We start from the raw sequence: 14,042 nt of genomic DNA on the forward strand, positions 1-14,042 counted from the left end.
CCCCACTGAACCTGCTCGCGAACAAAATGAATGTTCAGCTCGATATGTTTGGTTCTCTTATGTTGGACGGGATTACCGGATAGATAAATGGCACTAACATTATCACACTAAACAAGAGTGGCCCTAGAAAGAGAGCGACATAGTTCAAGTAGAAGATTATGAAGCCAACATATTTCGGCAACAACGTTGGCAAAATCCCGTTATTCGGCTTCAACATTCGATCTAGAAATTGTGGGTTGTCTTTTGGAGGGCCAAGAACTAAGGCCGGAACCATAGTAGACACAATATACCCCGATGTGGAACGCCAAGTGCCTGGACAACCTGCCTAGTGGGCATCTGTGTAGGCAAGTAATGGCAGGTTTACAGACTTGCCGAGTGTGAGGCCAAGGTGTGTGGTACCTTTAATATAATGGAATATGCGTTTCAGGGCATCCCAATGTGTAGCCATTGGAGCACATACATGGACTTTTTGGTCATATTGGTATATGTTCTTATATTGTTATATTATGATGTACTTCACTTCTATTAATGAACAAAAGAGAATATTGAAGAGATATCTTTGACTTTTTCACCTTGTTATGGTTTCCGCACAAAACATTTAGAGTAGATATCTTCATGTGTTCGCACACATCCATTTAATGATCTTATAATGGACTTTTACTATTATCAGAGGCATTAGCTTAGTATCTACTTTGTAAAGCCCAATTCATCTCTTTTCTACATTGTTTTTATTATTCCAGAAGATGTAGCCATTCAAACCTTACCAAACGTTCACATATTGTTGTATTATTGGTTTTAAACATTATACATAAAAGTCAGATCATTACATCTTCAGTTTCTCTACAAAAAGTTCCAAAAACTATCATTGTCAAACATATACGACACATAAGTCCTCAAAGTATAATCATATGCGTCGTATAGCTCAAAGAATTCATATACTTACACGACACATAACTTCTATGTATATCATATCCGACAGATGTCTTTCTCTGTGTTAGTGTCTCAAAGTAATTCATCAGCTGATAAGTACTTATACGCTGTGTGGTACTTCTGGTTCAAACAAACTTATGCAGTGCATAATGTTATACGTCGTATACATGCTTACATGTGAAAGTTTGAACATATACATTAATTGTTACTTATAATCTATAAAGAATTATACAGTGTTGAATAAAGAAATGATAGTTGGAGTAAAGAGATTAGATGAAACTTGGAGGATAATTAGAATGAAATAGCAATGGAAATAAGAAATGTGGATGGATTCATGAAAGGTGAAGATCTAATCATAAGCCGAAGGAAAAGTCTAAAATGTCAAATCTTATAAAGAGATGTTCGGGAAGCATAATGTTCATGGGTTCTACGTCTTAATGAGTGAATGATGACCTAGTTTAAGTAGAAATTTAATGTGGAGTGAATGAAATATTTACTGCTTAGATATCAAGACCAAGAAATATATAAGGGGTAGTGTGTTTAAACATAATGTCTATCGATTATGATAGTTAGTGATTTGGAATGTATGAAAATGTGTTGGAACATATGAGTAGCTAATACAGCGGATATGTGTTTATAAGAAACATTTTTTAAGCACCGATTAAGACATATGCACTGTATATGTTGGTCATCATGTCTATAAATATGAGTTTAGCCTATATGTTCTTTGATCTTTTTGGTCCTATTGGTACATACTCTTATATTGTCATATTATGATGTACTTCGCTGCTATCAATGAATAAAAGAGAATATTAAAGAGATATCTTTGAGTTTTTCACCTTGTTATGGTTTCCACACCTAATATTGTAGAGTGATATCTTCATGGTGTACGTACGCATCCATTTAACTATCCGATAATGGACTTTTAACTGGTATTAGAGGCATTGGCTTAGTATCTACTTCTAAAAGCCAAATTTCCTCTCTTTTCTACATTGTTTTTATCATTCCAGAAGATGTAGCCTTTCAAACCTTACAAAACGTTCACATAATGCTATATTCTTGGTTTTGAAAATTATACTTAAAGGTCAGATCATTACATCTCCATTTTCTTCATAAAAAGTTCCAAAAAAATCACTTTCAAACATATATGGCACATAAGTCCTCCACGTATAATCATAGATGCCGTATATTTCAAAGGAACGCAAAGACATACATGGTGCATAAATTCAATGTATATCATATCCATCGGATGTCTTTCTCCGCATAGGTGTTTCAAAGTAGTTCATTAACTAATAAGTACTTATAAGCTATGTGGGACCTCTGGTTCAAACAAACTTATACAGTGCATAAGTTTATATGTTGTATACATGCTTACATGTTGAAGTTTGAACATATACGTTAACCGTTACTTATATGCTATAAAGAATTATTCGGTGATGAATCAAGAAGTGATTGTTGGATTAAATATATTAGATGAAACTTGGTGGATATTTAGAATGAAACAGCAGTGGAAACAAGAACTGTGGATGGATTCATGAAAGGTGGAGATCTAATCAAAAGCCTAAGGAAAACTCTAAAAATATCAAATCCTATAAAGAGATGTTCGGGAAGCATAATGTTCATGGGGTCTACATCTTAATGATTGAATAATGACATAGTTTAAGCAGACATTTAATGGGGAGTGAATGATATCTTTATTTCTTAGATACCAAGACCAAGCAATATACAAGGGATAGTCTGTTAGTACATAATGTCTATCGCTTAGGTCTTGTGTGTAGGTCTTGATAGTTAGTGATTTTGAATGTATGATTAATGTTTTGGAACGTATGAGTAAATAATACAAAAGATATGTGCTTATACGACGCATAGGTTATCCATTATAATTGTATATGTTGGTCATTATTTCTATAAATAGGAGTTTAGCTTATATGTTGTTCTATATTTTTGGTCCTATTGGTACATGTTCTTATATTGTCATATTATGATGTACTTCATCGCTATGAGCAAAAAGAATATTGAAGAGACATCTTTGAGTTTTTCACCTTGTTATGGTTTTCGCATATAACATTGTAGAGTAGATACCATCATGGTGTTCGCACACATCCGTTTAATATCATACAATGGACTTGAAACTGGTATCAGAGGCATTGGCTTAGTATCTACTTCGAAAAACCCAATTACTCTCTTTTCTACATTGTTTTTATCATTCCAGAAGATGTAGCTGTTCTAACATTACCACAGGTTCACATAATGTTATATTCTTGGCTTTGAACATTATTCTAAAAAGTCAGATCATTACAACGTCAATTTCTCCACAAAAAGTTCCATACACTATTACTTTCAAACATATACGGTGCATAAGTCCTCAACGTATAATCATTTACGCCATATAACTCAAAGGAACACAAATACATACACGGCGCATAACTTCAATTATTCATATCCATCGAATATCCTTCTCTGTATAAATGTTTCAGAGTACTCCATCAATTGATAAGTACTTATACGCTGTGTGGGACTTCTAGTTCAAACAAACTTATACAGTGCATAATGTTATACGTCGTATACATGCTTACATGCTGAATTTTGAACATATACGTTAACTGTTACTTATACGCTTTAAAGAATTATACGGTGATGAATCAAGAAGTTATTGTTGGAGTAAATGTATTAGATGAAACTTGGAGGATATTTAGAATGAAACAGCGGTGGAAACAAGAATTGTGGATGGATTCATGAAAGGTGGAGATCTAATCATAAGCTGAACGAGAAGTCTAAAAATGTCAAATCCTATAAAGAGATGTTCGGGAAGCATAATGTTCATGGGCTCTACATCTTAATGATTGAAAGATGACCTAGTCTAAGCAGACATTTAATGGGGAGTAAATGAAATCTTTATTGCTTAGATACCAAGACCAAGCAATATACAAAGGAGAGTATGTTAGTACATAATGTCTATCGCTTAGGTCTCTTGTGTAGGTCTTGATAGTTAGTGATTTTGAATGTATGATTAATGTATGGAACGTATGAGTAAATAATTTAGCGGATATATGCTTATACGACGCATATGTTATCCACCATATAAGACATGTACACTATATATGTTGGTCATTATTTCTACAAGTAGGAGTTTAGGTTATATGTTCTTCGATATTTTTGGTCCTATTGGTACTTGTTCTTATATTGTCATATTATGATGTACTTCACCGCTATCAGTGAATAGAAGAGAATATTAAAGTGATATCTTTGAGTTTTTCACCTTGTTATGGTTTCCGCACATAACATTTTAGAGTAGATATCTTCATGGTGTTCGCACACATCCATTTAACGATCCTATAATGGACTTTTAACTGGTATTAGAGGCATTGGCTCAATATCTACTTCGAAAACCACAATTAAACTCTTTTCTACATTGTTTTCATCATTCTATAAGATGTAGCCATTTTGGCCTTACCACGTGTACACATAATGTTATATTCTTGGATTTGAACATTATACTTAAAAGTCAGTTCATTAAATCATCAGTTTCACCATAAAAAGTTCCAAACACTATCACTTTCAAACATATACGGCGCATAAGTCCTCAACGTATAATTATATACGCCGTATATCTCGAAGGAACGCAAATACATACGCGACACATAACTTCAGTGTATTCATATCCGCCGAATGTCTTTCTCTGCATAAGTATTTCAGAGTAGTTCATCAACTGATAAGTACTTATACGCTATGTGGGACTTCTGGTTCAAACAAACTTATGCAACGCATAATGTTATACGTCGTATACTTGCTTACATGTTGAAATTGAACATATACGTTAATTGTTACTTATAAGCTATAAAGAATTATACGGTGATGAATAAAGAAATGATTGTTGGAGTAAAGATATTAGATGAAACTTGAAGGATATTTAGAATGAAATAGCAGTGGAAATAAGAATTGTAGAAGGATTTTTAAAAGGTGAAGATCTAATCATAAGCCGAAGGAAATGTCTAAAATGTCAAATCTTATAAAGAGATGTTCGGGAAGCATAATGCTCATGGGTTCTACATCTTAATGAGTGAATGATGACCTAGGCTAAGCAGATATTTAATGGGGGAGTGAATGAAATCTTTACTGCTTAGATACCAAGACCAAACAATATACAAGGGGGAATGTGGTTAAACATAATGTCTACTGCTTAGGTCTTGTGTCTAGGTCTTGATAGTTAGTGATTTGGAATGCATGATAATGTGTAGGAACGTATTAGTTGCTAATATAGCAGATATGTGTTTGTACGGCGCATATTTTATAAACCGATTACATAAACGCCGTATATGTTGGTCATCATGTCTATAAATAGGAGTTTAACCTATATGTTCTTCAATCTTTTTGGTCCTATTGGTACATGTCCTTATATTGTCATATTATGATGTACTTCACTGCTATCAATGAACAAAAGAGAATATTAAACGTATATCTTTGATTTTTCACCTTGTTATGGTTTCCACACCTAACATTGTAGAGTAGTATATATCTTCATGGTGTTCGTACGCATCCATTTAACGATCCTGTAATGGACTTTTAACTGGTATCAGAGGCATTGGCTCAGTATCTACTTCTAAAAGCCCAATTTCATCTCTTTTCTACATTGTTTCTATCATTCTAGAAGATGTAGCCGTTCAAACCTTACCAAACGTTCACATAATGTTATACTCTTGGTTTTGAACATTATACTTATAATTCATATCATTACATATCTAGTTTCTTCAAATAATTTCCAAAGAAAATCACTTTCAAACATATATGGCTCATACGTCCTCCACGTATAATCATATACGCCGTATATCTCAAAGGAATGCAAAGACATAAACGGTGTATAACTTCAATGTATATCATATCCGTCAGATGTCTTTCTCCGCATAAGTGTTTCAAAGTAGTTTATCAACTAATAAGTACTTTAAGTTGTGTGGGACTTCTGGTTTACACAAGCTTATACATTACATAAGGTTATACGTCGTATACATGCTTACATGTTGAAGTTTGAACATATACATTAACTGTCTCTTATACGCTATAAAGAATTATACGGTGATGAATCAAGAAGTGATTGTTGGAGTAAATATATTAGATGAAACTTGGCAGATATTTAGAATGAAACAGCGGCGGAAACAAGAATTGTGGATGGATTCATGAAAGGTGGAGATCTAATCATAAGCCATAGGAAAAGTCTAAAAATGTCAAATCATATAAAGAGATGTTTGGGAAGCGTAATGTTCATGGGCTCTACATCTTAACGATTGAATGATGACCTAGTCTAAGCAGACATTTAATGGAGAGTGAATGAAATATTTATTGCTTAGATACCAAGACCAAGGAATATACTAGGGAGAGTCTACTAGTACATAATGTCTATCGCTTAGGTCTAGTGTGTAGGTCTTGATAGTTAGTGATTTGGAATGTTTGATTAATGTGTTGGAACGTATGAGTAACTAATACAGCGGATATGTGCTTATACTACGCATATGTTATGCACCGTATAAGACATGTACATCGTACATGTTGGTCATCATGTCTATAAATAGTTGTTTAGCTTATATGCTCTTCGATATTTTTGGTCCTGTTGGTAGATGTTCTTATATTGCAATATAATGATGTACTTTACCGGTATTTGTGAACAAAATAGAATATTAAAGAGACATCTTTGAGTTTTTCACCTTGTTATGGTTTCCGCACATAAAATTGTAGATTAGATATCTTCATGGTGTTCGGACACACCCATTTAATGATACTATAATGGACTTGTATCTAGTATCAGAGGCATTGGCTCAGTATCTACTTCGAAAAGCCCAATTAATCTCTTTTCTACATTGTTTTTATCATTCTAGAAGATGTAGCTATTCTAACATTACCATGGGTTCACATCATGTTATATTCTTGGTTTTGAACATTATACTTAAAAGTAAGATTATTACATCGTCAATTTCTCCACAAAAATTTCCATACACTATTACTTTGAAACATATACGGCACATAAGTCCTCAACGTATAATCATAGACGCCGTATATCTCAAAGGAACACAAATACATACAAGGAGCATAACTTCAATGTATTCATATCCGCCGAATATCTTTCTCCGTATAAATGATTCAGAGTACTCCATCAACTGATAAGTACTTATACGCTGTGTGGGACTTCTGGTTTAAACAAACTTATACACTGCATAAGGTTATACGTCATATACATGCTGAAGTTTGAACATATACATTAACTTTTACTAATACGCTATAAAGAATTATACGGTGATGAATCAGTAAGTGATTGTTGGAATAAGTGTATTAGATGAAACTTGGCTAACTATTTGTAGTTCTCGGCTAACTATTTCAATTCTCGGTCAACTATTTCAGTTTTCGGTCAACTACTAGGTTATCGGTCACCTTTGGTTCTCTGCCAACAGAACAATGAACAGATTTGGGCCTGATCAATTTGATTTGGGCTTTGTGTATTAAACTTTAGAGTTTCTCAGAAATGAAATTACTTTTGGACTAATTGAACTAAAATGGAACAATTAACTAACGGTAATATGTCATCCAATGCCTCACTTTATCAAGAACTGGACTCCATAACGGGGAACACCAGTCGTGTGCCCCGTCTTCTGTCTAATGAGGGGTTTAGCGAATGGACGTTTCAATTAGAGAAGTATGTTAAGATGAAAGATGCCTAAATCTGGAGAAGTATTGTTAGGGGACCTCAAAGAATCACTTATCAACGTGAGAACACAACTGAAGTTATTGTAAAGCCTATTGCTTTGTATGATGATGATGATCTTGCTAAAGTTGAGGAGGATGAAAAGGCACTCTCAACTTTAACTATGGCACTCTCACCTAAGATTGCCCTGGGTTTTAGAGAACTGCAGTCTGCTAAGGAGTTGTGGGAGGCACTGATCGAGGTGTATGTAGGAAACGAAGACATGAAGAGAAGTCGCCAAGACCTGCTGCGTCAGAAATTCAATATGTTTAATCATGTTCTAGGAGAGTCGTTGGAGACTCAGCTTCAAAGGTTCATAGCCCTGGTGACTGAGATGTGATCTGCAAGCATCAATCTAGCAACTTCTGAAATAAACAACAATTTGGTGAATTCACTTCCTAAAAGCTAGGATATGAATGTTGCTGTTATCAAGAAAACTAAAGATCTCAACAGAATGTCTATTTCCGTGATGATGGCTACTATTAAGGCATGTGACATGGATGACAAGCAACATGCAATAAATCATGCAAACTCTTACAGTGCAGCTGGGTACAACGTTGCTTCCAACAATGCCCTCATCTCACAAGACAGTTTCTCAATGTTCAAGACCACTCAACAACTTCCACCTCAAGGAATGTTTAAATCCACTCAGGGTCAATCATCTTTCATTCCATCACAACCAGCTCCAGTGTTCTTTACTAAGTCTGCTCAATCAACTGCTGAAAATGGTAAATCTCTATCATCTGGCGATGCTCCTGGTAAGAACTCCAGTCGGATTCCCTCCATCCCAAAAGAAACTCAAGAGAACATAGCTCTAATGGCGGGGTTCATGAACTGCTACAATGCATTCCTAGCTGAAATTTGGTTCAACCTGTAGTTGCTGCTGAGCTCGACAGATCCATCCTGATGATGTTGAAAAAATGGATATCTCTTGGAAAATCGCCATGACAGTATTTTGGGCTAAGAAATTCACCAAGAGGACGGGAAGAAAAAATTGGAATATGCCAAATAATCAAAAGGTGGCTTTCAACAAGGACACTCTAAGATGCTACAACTATCACGAGCCAGGTCACTTTGCTCGTGAATGCACCAACCCAGCATAGGAGGGAAACGTGGAAAGGGCACTAGTTCCCGTGGGAAATGCTAGAGGAGAAGTTGGCCGTAGTTCAGGAAATGGTGAGAGGGGTTTAGTTACTCAATAATTCTCTTGGGTTGGTCAGATGGCCGCTCTCAACATCAACAATCAGACCACCAACTTTGCTCATATTGAGGACACTGAGGAAGAAAATTCTACTGAGGAGCAAGTCAAGGAACTTCAATTTGCATTCATGGCCTTCATTCCTCCCGGCTCATCTTAGGTAAGCTTTCAATCATGTTCTCAAGATTGCATTGATAAAATAAATTTATATAAGCTTCACAATGATAACTTGATTAGAGACATGGAAAGAGTAATATCTGAAAAGTTTAAACTTAAGAAAAATGAAAAAGCTTTCCTAGACAAAATAGAAGCACAGAAAAAGGACATCTCTAAGCTTAAATCTGATTTCAGTATAAAAAGTTGTCACCACCTAGATGCCAAACAGGAAATCACTGAACTAACTGCTAAACTGGAAGCCTCCAAGTTATAAATTCTGAATCTAAGTAGTAAATTTGAAAGAGCTGAACTAGACTTTAAAAAATTTGATGGTTCCAGTAAAGTAGTCAATTCAATGATAGAAAATCAGTTATGGTGGAAAGAGAATGAGGGTGAGGGTATAGGATATAGTCAGATACCCCCACCATATAATGACAACTATACAGGTCTTCCTCTTACCAAAGAGCAAGAAGAGAAGGTTAAAGTGTAACGATTCCGACGAAACCCGGTATACCCTAACCGGTAGACAATAGTTACGTCATATTTAATGTCGGGTACATGAATTACCATAGTAATTATACGAGAATACATGGTTCACTGTATTGATTGTACGTGAATATATAATTCATCGTAATGAATATGCGATTAATCGATCGATAGTTATTGAAACCCGAACGAATCGAGGGTTCAATTATAGACGATATCTATGATAGTTAGTGATTTTACGAAGCATTAATGCTTCGGGATAAGTAAAGTACGGCACAGAAAAAGAATTTCGATTTAATGATACGTCGGTACATTAAACGAAACCTTTAATACCAAACCAAGCAAGAGACGATCGATACGTGTTGCTGTAAAATTTATGCCGAACTCATATTTTCACAGAACTCATATTTTCACAGAAGAGTTATGCCGATACCCGTCGAAAACCGTTGTCATTTGAGAAGGGTGAAAAGGTATATTTGAAAGTATCACCGTGGAAGGGTGTGGTTAGATTTGGAAAGGCGGGGAAATTAGCCCCGAGATACATTGGACCATTCGACATTATTGCAAAAATCGGTCCTGTAGCATACCGATTAGAACTGCCTGATGAACTGAGTGCAGTTCACAACGTGTTTCACGTGTCGAACCTGAAACGGTGTCTGTCGGATGAGACATCGGTATTACCCTTAGAGGGTGTTCAAATAAGTGATAGGCTCAACTTCGTAGAGGAGCCCATTGAAATAGTGGACGGTAAGATCAAGCAACTTAGACACAATAAGATCTCGTTGGTCAAAGTTAGATGGAATTCGCAACGAGGCCCAGAATTTACTTGGGAACGAAAGGATGAATTTCGGAAGAAATACCCCCACCTATTTCCTCAAAAGGAAGTAGTTGACGTGTAAAATTTCGAGGACGAAATTTTTATAACGGGGGGAGAATGTAACGATTCCGGCAAATCCAGGTATACCCTAGCCGGTATATACTATTTACGTGTCATTTAATATTGATTATATATGAGTTATAGTACGTATATACGAGTATATATGATTCATAGTACGAATTATACTCGATTATATAGTGAATCGTATTGGAATTACAATTAACCAATGAACGATTATTGAAACCCGAACGAATCGGGAATTACATTATAGACGAAGTATATAATGTTTAGTGATGTTTGCGAAGTATTAATGCTTCGGGATAAGTGAATTTTAGCACAGAAAAAGGATTTCGATTTATTAGTACGTCGGTACGATAAACGAAACCTTTAACATCAAACCAAGCAAGAGACGATCGATCAAGCCGAAAAAGATGCGTAATTATTAATAATATGATGTTTTAATGTCATGGTTTAAGTTTTTAAAGTTTTTAAATCAGTTTTATGTAAATTTTATTTTAACCCGAAAAACGACCATTTTATGCTCGTTTTAAGCCGAATTACGAGTTTAAACGAGAAACGAACTGAGCCAGATTATCCACAACATTATCCGGATTGCGTAATCCGAATGTGTGGCCTAGAATTGATGTGTGGGGCCCACCCCCATCCATCTTAATGGACCGATCGGTCCTTTTGTTTGTATTATTCATTTCATTTTCTTTTTTTTACCACACATCTCACACAAAACTCTCTCATTTCCTTCATCATCCATCCACAACCCTTGATTTCTATCAAGTTTGTAAGGTAAAAACATGGTTTAGTTGGTTAAATCATAGTATTGATTTCATGTATTTGAGTTGTTTTGCAAGAACAAGAGGTTCCAAGTGAAATATGGGTGAAAACCCGAGATGGAACCGATCCTTGCACGATCAAGTGATGTATACAAGTTATACACGGGATCTTGATCCAAGAAAGTAGTTAAAAGAGTTTAGAACGAAATTTTACGGTTAAAATCTTGTTAAAATGAGTTTCCAAGTGAAAGATGGGTGAAAACCCGAGATGAAACCGACTCTTGCATGATCAAGAGATGTATACATGTTATACAAGGGATCTTGGTCCAAGAAATGAGTAAAAAGAGTCGAGAACGGATTTTTACGGTTAAAACCTTTGTTTTTATATCAAAACCGACACTATGAAAGAAATGGTTTGATTGTTGGTGTAACTTGCTTGGTATAGTGTTATTGTGCTTGTAAGTGTTGTATCTATGTAACGATTCCGGCAAATCCAGGTATACCCTAGCCGGTATATACTATTTGCGTGTTATTTAATATTGATTATATGAGTTATAGCACGTTTATACGAATATATATGGTTCACAGTATGAATCATACTCAATTATATAGTGAATCGTATTGGAATTACAATCAACCAATGAACGATTATTGAAACCCGAACGAATCGGGAATTACATTATAGACGAAATATATAATGTTTAGTGATATTTACGAAGTATTAATGCTTCGGGATAAGTAAATTATAGCACAGAAAAAGGATTTCGATTTAATGGTACGTCGGTACGCTAAACGACACCTTTAACACCAAATCAAGCAAGAGACGATCAATCAAGCCGAAAAAGATGCGTAATTATTAATAATATGATGTTTTAATGTCATGGGTTAAGTTTTTAAAGTTTTTAAATCAGTTTTATATAAATTTTATGTTAACCCGAAAAACAACCATTTTAGTCCCGTTTTAAGCCGAATTACGAGTTTAAACGAGAAACGAACTGAACCAGATTATCCACAACATTATCCGGATTGTGTAATCCAAATATGTGGCTATGGTTTGAACTTGTGGGGCCCCCCACACCACCTCATTAGGCCGGCCACCCCCCCACACCCTTTTACACATTACATTTTCTTTTTTTTACTTCACAAACTCTCTCAAAACTCTCTCAAACTCTCTCAAATCTCTAACTCTTTCAAGTTTTCTTCCAAGATCATCACATTTTAACCAAGATTTTGAAGGTATAAGCATATTACAATACATAATCTTTGGTGTTAATTACTTAGTTTGAGTTGTTTTTGCAAGAACAAAAGGTTCCAAGTGAAATACGGGTGAAAACCCGAGATGGAACCGGTTCTCGTATGATCAAAGGATGTATACAAGTTATACAAAGGATCTTGATCCAAGTAATTAGTTAAAAGTGTTTAGAATGAATTTTTACGGTTGAAATCTTGTCAAATGAATTTTCCATGTGAAAAACGGGTGAAAATCCGAGATGAAACCGACTCTTGCATGACCAAGAGATGTATACAAGTTATACAAGGGATCTTGGTCCAAGAAATGAGTAAAAAGAGTCGAGAACGGATTTTTACGGTCAAAATCGTTGTTTTGATGTTTTAACCGACACTAGGAAAGAAATGGCTTGATTGTGGGTATAACTTGCTTGGTGTGGTGTTGATGTGCTTGTAAGTGTTGTATCTAGCGGCTAGCAAAGGCTAGAAACCGAGATCCTTGCGATCTAAAGCTAGAAAACACAAAATAGTTCGGTTTTCGTGTGTTTATGAAATTTGGACAGATTGTTGTGTGCTTAGAGTCGGGTCACGAAATTTCACAGAGATGATCTACACATGAAAATATGAGATTTGTGAATTTTTGGTAATTTTTGGATAAAAGATGAATATTTGGTGAATTTAATGCTCGGTTTTGGCCAAAAATAGTGAAAAATAGCAAAACATGATGAAAAATCCCGGAAAATTTAAGATAAGTTTTTTTATAACATATAAAAGTCACCCACAAAATTTGAGCTCAGTTGGAAAAGTCTAAGTAGGCTTTTCGGTGAAACGAGTTCTAGGGCTTTCTAGCTCGGTTTTGGGTGAAAATGGCTTGAAAAATAAGTTTTAAATTCTGGAAAAATTCCAGGAAGTTATGAGGGTGATAGAGATCATCCCAGAAAAATTTGGGATTTTTCTAAAGTGTTTTGGTATTTTTGACATATTTAGTGTTTTAATAAGATTTAAAAATAGATAAATAAATGTAAATATAGGAAAATAAATCTGGAAAAATTCCAGGAAGTTATGAGGATGATAGAGATCATCCCAGAAAAATTTGGGATTTTTCTAAAGTGTTTTGGTATTTTTGATATATTTAGTGTTTTAATAAGATTTAAAAATAGATAAATAAATGTAAATATAGGAAAATAAATCTGGAAAAATTCCAGAAAGTTATGAGGATGACAAGGATCATTCCAGAAAAATTTGGGATTTTTCTAAAGTGTTTTGGTATTTTTGATATATTTAGTGTTTTAATAAGATTTAAAAATAGATAAATAAATGTAAATATAAGAAAATAAATCTGGAAAATTTTTACAAAATTCCTTACTAATTAAGTTTTGTGCAAAATTTCAAGACCCGAGACTAATCGGGTAATTATTTGTGCTAAAAGAACATAAAAACAAGTTTTTAAAGCTTAAAACGTGTAAACCGGCAAAGTTCGCATAAGCGAGCTGACTGGTACATGAAAACTCTAAAAATGGACTATTTCATAAATCTAAGTAAATTAAGTAAAAATAAATCATCCGAAAATAATTCGGATGATTTGGGTAATTTTACCCGATTTTACCGTTTCCGGCACCGAAACGACGGAAACGGGCCCCACGGCCAAACGGG

The sequence above is a fragment of the Bidens hawaiensis genome, unplaced genomic scaffold, assembly GCF_021521415.1.
Source record: "Bidens hawaiensis isolate Kalapana, Puna unplaced genomic scaffold, B.hawaiensis_p1.1 tig00000602_1, whole genome shotgun sequence".
Taxonomy (NCBI): Eukaryota; Viridiplantae; Streptophyta; class Magnoliopsida; order Asterales; family Asteraceae; genus Bidens; species Bidens hawaiensis.